This window comes from Trifolium pratense, linkage group LG4, assembly GCF_020283565.1.
Source record: "Trifolium pratense cultivar HEN17-A07 linkage group LG4, ARS_RC_1.1, whole genome shotgun sequence".
Classification (NCBI taxonomy): Eukaryota; Viridiplantae; Streptophyta; class Magnoliopsida; order Fabales; family Fabaceae; genus Trifolium; species Trifolium pratense.
The window spans coordinates 28,540,153-28,546,839 of NC_060062.1; the positions used below are offsets into that span (position 1 = coordinate 28,540,153).

Consider the following 6,687-nt stretch of genomic DNA (forward strand, 5'->3'; position numbering starts at 1 on the left):
ATAATTGTTCTCCGCATAATTTAATTTTTTCCCAACTTCTCTGTATATAAGAGTTAATTAAAAAATTTCATCAACAACAATTTATTTTCCGTATATAATGGTTAATAATTTTTTTTATGAACAACAACTTGTTCCTCGAATCATTTAAAATTTTCATGAGCAACAATTCGTTCCTCGTATATAATAGTTAATTAAAAAATTTTATCAACAATAACTTGTTATATAATAGTTAATAATTTTTTCATCAACAACTTGTTCCCCGTATATTATAGTTAATTTAAGTTTTTCATCAGCAAATACATTGTTCCCCGTATAATAGTTAATTTAAATTTTTCATCACCAACAATTTGTTCCCGGTATAAAAATACAATCAAACTTGTACTTTGAGACAAAAAATGCATGCCTTAATTTGGGCTTAATGACCAGCCCAACCCATAAAATAAATATAAAAAAACTAACCACTCCACACCTAAACAGATGTAACTCAGTTACACTTTGTTAATTAAAATTAAAAAATTGCTTATTGAAGTTAAATTTATTTAACCAGTTATATGAATCAGTAGCATAATTTATTTCATATATGATTTATTTAGTATATATGATAGTTATTTTGAGATTGTTATGAGTTCCAAGAATAGCAGTAGCATATCGCACGGGTCGTAACGTTATGCCGATATTTAAAGAAGTTACACCTTGCTAAATAAATTTGAAAAAAAAATAGTTTGAAGTTAGATTCTTTAAAATAATAAACAAAATTAAAATAAATAAAGATTCGTACAACACGTTGTTACAAACAACATGATAAATAAAGAAAGACATTGACAATAGATTGCTTGAGAAAATTGTAAATATATCTGGAAATCCAGTTGCTGCTGAAATTCTCATTCCATCAAAATAGGAGACCAATGGTGGGAAAATTTTGAAAACATATACCAAATTCAAATTTTCAAATTGAGTGGAATGTTCGAATTTCATTTTTAAACAATGAATCAGAAGTAATTATATTAATATTAATAGGAGCTATATTGAAAGTGTTGGTTGGATGCAGCTGGATGATGATGATTTTCTTTTCCTTGTGCAAGTAATGTCAGTTTCTTTCTAGGGAAATGAATGAAAAATTGGTGTTAAGGTCTTGTAGCATTTAATGCACATCTACTTATGTCTTTCAACTTTCTAAAGTGGCATTTTGACTTGCTTAGAAAGCTTTGCATTTGCTGTCAAAAAAGAAGAAAGATTTGCATTTAATGCTTCTGTATTTGTTCAATTGTTTAGCAATACTTTAATTGAAATGAATGGAAGTAGCCAAAGCAAAACAACTATATCAAAGGGATAAAGATGAGTTTGAAAGTAACAATGATGACGTTTTTGTACCGGTAGACAATAGAGGTTTCTAAAAACTTATTAGTAAGATATAAAAACTTATTAGTAACGGTGATGATGTTTTTCCAAAAATCTACAATTAGGAAGGAAGAAAAATTTGTATATTGACATGATCTGACTTGAACATATTAAGACAAATGACTTTATGGTAATTTAAATTAAAAACTCTATTAACATTTACTCTAAACTTTCTATTTGCAATTCAGAACATCAGAACATCCCCATGAGTAAAAACAATTTTCTATTTCCAACCATGTTCAATTTTGATGAATCCACTTGTTCCTTCAGTTTTTATAATCTTCCAATAAACATGGTAACCTCATTTGTATGTAAGTTGCATTAAAAATAAACATGGTAGTAGATAAGATGGTAGAGATTGCATTATATTGAACATTATAGGTTTTAAGACATAAAGAACTCAAATTGTGTTAAAGTACTGGAACACAATTAAGACATAATAACAGATTTTAAGCACACCAAAAGTGTATTTTTGTTTTAAGAACAACCATACTTAAAGCAACATTCTAAGTGATTCATATAAGAAACCACCGATTGAAACATAGAAAATCAAAGCTTAAAAATAGTTGGTCAGGTTGGTTTACTCCTTTTTTGGGCACTTCATAATTTTGGTGGAAGATAACTTCGAATCAATGACATCTTCAACTTCATCACTTTGAGAATGAGAAATAAGAGAAGCTCCAGTTTTGTTAGAAGGTGTCTTTAATGACACGTGATCAGGGTCAATCTCATCTGTAGCAGACAAAATTAAAAGACATAAGTTAAGTTATTATTCAATTATCAGTATGTGAAGTAAGATTGAAAAGAAATGCACACAAATAGAACAAAAATAAACCTCAACAACAGGAGATAGAACTTGAACAACTGATTTGGATTCCTGAATTTGACCTTTAATATCTTCAATGAAGGTTTTACCCTCATGAACATCATTAACAGATGCATTTCCCATTTAGGCTGCCACTTAACTTTTGCTACTAAAGTTCTACCCTCAATGGTGTCAATGATCAACGGATAATCAAGTGGGTCATTTATGTCTGTCTGTTTTGGTTTAAAGAAATATAGTTGAGTTTGTGACATCAAAGTAAATTAAGCATATACAGAGTGTATAATTTTGAGATTTAAAGTACATAAATAAAAGCATGTTAATCATGTCAGCCTTTATATAACTCTTTAGGACCCATAAGAAGCATATACAGACCATACCTAAGGCCTATAAGATTAAAGTTCACTTGAATTTTTCTACTTCTTGGATGAGGTTGTGTATAACATATCTTAAGCTACAAATACTAAAGAATACATCCAATAAAAATTTCAAATTATATACCAATGAATTTAGATTATTTGACATTCAATATGCTAAAATGGCCAATTTGTAAAAGAAAAATATAAATAATGTGTCTTACGCATGGGTCTTCACATTTGGCTGGATGAGCTTATGATCTTCGACCATCATGCCTAGCAACTCAGCGACATCTTGTACTCTATAAGACACATGTAGATAAGTTTGATTGGATCACATAATAACAAATCCAATTCAATTTAAGAAATCCAATGGGGGACCTCAATACATTGTTTTTTTTACTGCACCTCAATACATTGTTAATTAGAAATAGTTAAAAAAATTTACCATTGTAAGAAAGATCATTTTTTACAGCGGCATTATTTCAGCATTGTGACCGAATTTTTGCTCAGAAGTGTACTGCGACCGTCCAGAAGATTGGCCATCAGTTGCGACGATGCATCAAGACTTGAAGCAAATGTCCCACTTGATATAGCGAACTCTAAGCTGGTCCATTCAAACATGTAATTTGAGCTGGTTGAAGAGATAATGGACAAAAAACATGAATAATATCCATTGAGCTGGTAAAATTATATTCAAAAAAGCCATCTTTAGAATTTTGTTACCTTGGTTGAAATATTTCTGTGTTTGGTGAAACTGATCATTTATCGTTAGAGCTGTTTGCAGAGATCATATACCAAAAATCATGATTCAACAACAAAGATGAAGACCTGAAGTGTTGATTATATATATAGGGGAGGGATCAAATTACACCGGTGTAACATTTGAGTAATGTTACACCGCTCAATAACGCTTTAACGAATACAAATTTTACAAAATCCACTGTTGGATTGAAAGCTTATATCGTATAGATCATATATGTTGAATTTTACAAAAATCTAAAATCGTTTGATATGTTTTTGAGATAGATCAAGATTAACGGTATTCAATAAAAACGCATAAACCATTAATCTTCATCGGTCTCAATAACATATCAAACGATTTTAGATTTTTGTAAAACTCAACATGGATGATCTATACGATATAAGCTTTCAATCCAACGATGGATTTTGTAAAATTTGAATTCGTTAAAGCGTTATTGAGCGGTGTAATATTACTCAAATGTTACACCGGTGTAATTTGATCTCTCCCCATATATATATATAATTCCTAAATAGTTGTGGAACCATTACTCTAATCTTAATCCACGTCAGCTACTTAATCCAATTAAATCACTTAACAATGTCACATCACTTCCTTATATCATTGTCATATTTATGTACTCTTCTATGCATTCTTCATATACCTACATCAATAACATTTATATAGATAATTTTTCAGTTTTTTTTTTTTTTTTGTAAATTTTCAAACTTAGTTTTAAATAACATCTTAATGTTGGCATTTGGATGTTACGGTTTTCAACAAGAGAATTAAACAGATTACACCATTGATTTTATATGAGAGATTATGGGATTGGTATATGATTAGTCTCACTATTATATTATCATATGATTAGGATTGGTAACGATTTTTTTTTATATTGACTAGGGGATTGGTAACCATTATTCATTTAATATTTTCTAAATTATAATTATGTGATTTTATTGCCTCTCCATGTATTCATGTATATAAATAATAGTTGGTTCTTTAGGCATGCATACATTTCTATTGAGTTTAATTCTTGGTTAAAAAATAATCACTGTTTCAAAACATGGCTGCTATCTACACTCTTATGTCCACTATAGTAGCCGGAAAAACAAATCTAAAGTTGAAAGTTTGAATAGTTCATGTGTGGAATGTAACAGACAAATACAAACCAATTAAAGTTACCTTTATCAATTTTTTTTGAACAAACTAAAATGAGATATATTAATATAAAACAGTCCCCCCAGCACAAGACGTACCAAGGTAGACTACAAATGTTTACATAGAGTCAAAAATCCAAAACCACATATAAAATAGATCAAACAAGGCCCAAACAGTGCAAAGGACGAGACCACCAGCTATGGTAGTTTGAAGCTAACGTAAAACTCGTCGACTTCAACCACCTAAAAGAGAAAAGCTTGATCTTATCCAACAAAATATAAGTCGTATCTGTTGAGCCTTTATACAGACGATGATTTCTTTCCGTCCAAACAACCCAAATGCATACAAGCCAAATAAGCTGCAAAAAAGATCGACGCGCTCGAGATCCACCTGCTAAAGATATAAACTGGACAAAATGATCACGCAAAGTAGTGGACTCCACCAAAAGAATGTCAATCCACGAACTCACTAAATCCCAAATAGAACCAACAGAGCTGCACGAGAGGAAAAGGTGAGAAACCGTCTCTGCCTCTCCATAACCAAAAACACAACTATGAGCTGTAGAAGATAAAACGCCTCGATGAACCAGATTTACTTTTGTGGGCAACCTGTCACGCAATAAACACCACGCGAAGATAGAAACCTTCAACGGAACATGAGAATGCCAAATGAGATTATCCGCAACATCCATAGTAACCAAATCATGAGACGTCAGAAGCTGATATGCTCCCCTAACAGAATAACCTGTGTCAGGGTCAGGACGCCACTGCCACCTATCAGAAGAATTATCCTGCAAGGAAATGGTGAGAAGTAAAGACTGACACTCCCCCAACAACTCCTCCTCCCACGCCCTCAACTGCCTCTGCCATTCCCACGCCTCCCCACCCTCTCCCCACCCTAAAGCAAACATCTCTGCCACCGTACGCGATTTGGTCTCCGCCAACTGAAACAGACGTCCAAACCGCTCACACAAAGGAACCCCATCCACCCAGAGATCAGTCCAGTAAAAGGTATCAGACCCATCCCCCACCCTCCTCAAGACATGCTCCCTAAACCAACTAACCCCTGACTCACCGCCTCGCTCCCTAATACGAGCTATCTCCCTCCACCACACTGACCCTTTACGACCACCTTCCCGAAGTCGTCCTCCCTCAACCTCGTACCGAGCTGCTAACACTCTAAACCAAAACCCCTCTCTATCCACCAACATCCTCCAACACCACTTACCCAACAAAGCCTGATTAAACTCCCTCAACCTCCGAACCCCCAAACCTCCACTCTCCTTATTTAAGCAAATAAATTTCCAACTAACCCAAGAAATTTTCCTAGAATCCTCACAACCGCCCAAAAAAAAAAAAAAAATTAGTGAAAAGAGATTCAATGGAAGAAATAGTACCTGAGGGAGCTTTGAAGAAGGAAAGAGCATAGACAGGTAGAGATGTCAAGACAGACTTTAACAGAACCAGACGACCACCAAAAGACAAGAATCGACTCTTCCAGCCAGACAATCTATTCTTTATACGAATCAACACCGGTTCCCAAAAACTCAAACGTCGCGGATCACCCCCAATCTGAAGACCCAAATAAAGGAAAGGGATCTTTCCAACGTTACAACACAGAACAGACGCAGCTTCGCCTAACCAAGAATCAGGAATATTAACCCGAACCAACATGCTTTTATTAAAATTAACTTTAAGACCCGACAAAGTCTCAAAAAGCACAAGAACAGCCCTCAAAGCCCGAACATTGGCCCAACTTTTGACACCCATCAATAGAGTATCATCAGCAAACTGCAGGTGCGACACTGAAATCTGACCTTCCCCCCCGATGTTGTACCCCGTAAACAAATTGCGAGCTACCATAGCCTCCATAAGCACATTGAAGCCCTCTGCAGCTAAGAGAAAGAGGAAAGGAGACAGCGGATCCCCTTGCCGAAGACCTCGTCCAAGAGGAAATTCATCAGTCGGACTACCATTAACTAACACAGATGCTGTAGCCGTACATACACACTCCCTGATCCACTTCCTCCACAAAGATGGAAAAGACATTCTTCCCATAACATCATCCAGATAGCCCCAATCAACCGAATCATAAGCTTTTTCAAAATCGACCTTAAACAACATGAGCTCCTTTTTAGACTTTCGCGCCTTATCCACCACCTCATTCGCAATGAGAATACCATCGAGGATTTGCCTATCCTTCAC

At 34.4% G+C, this 6,687-nt stretch overlaps 1 long non-coding RNA gene across 2 annotated transcripts; it reads right to left on the bottom strand.

Moving 5' to 3' along the window:
• Nucleotides 1-1,669: 1,669 nt before the first annotated feature.
• Nucleotides 1,670-3,412, bottom strand: LOC123920203. 2 transcript variants are annotated; one of them, XR_006813584.1, is made up of 4 exons: nt 3,304-3,412; nt 2,802-3,211; nt 2,234-2,436; nt 1,673-2,130 (listed from the first exon to the last, which is right to left on the bottom strand). It is a non-coding gene; the product is annotated as an uncharacterized LOC123920203 (long non-coding RNA). The 2 variants fall into 2 exon arrangements; XR_006813583.1 differs by having other exon boundaries at nt 1,670-2,130; nt 2,234-3,211.
• Nucleotides 3,413-6,687: the final 3,275 nt, after the last annotated feature.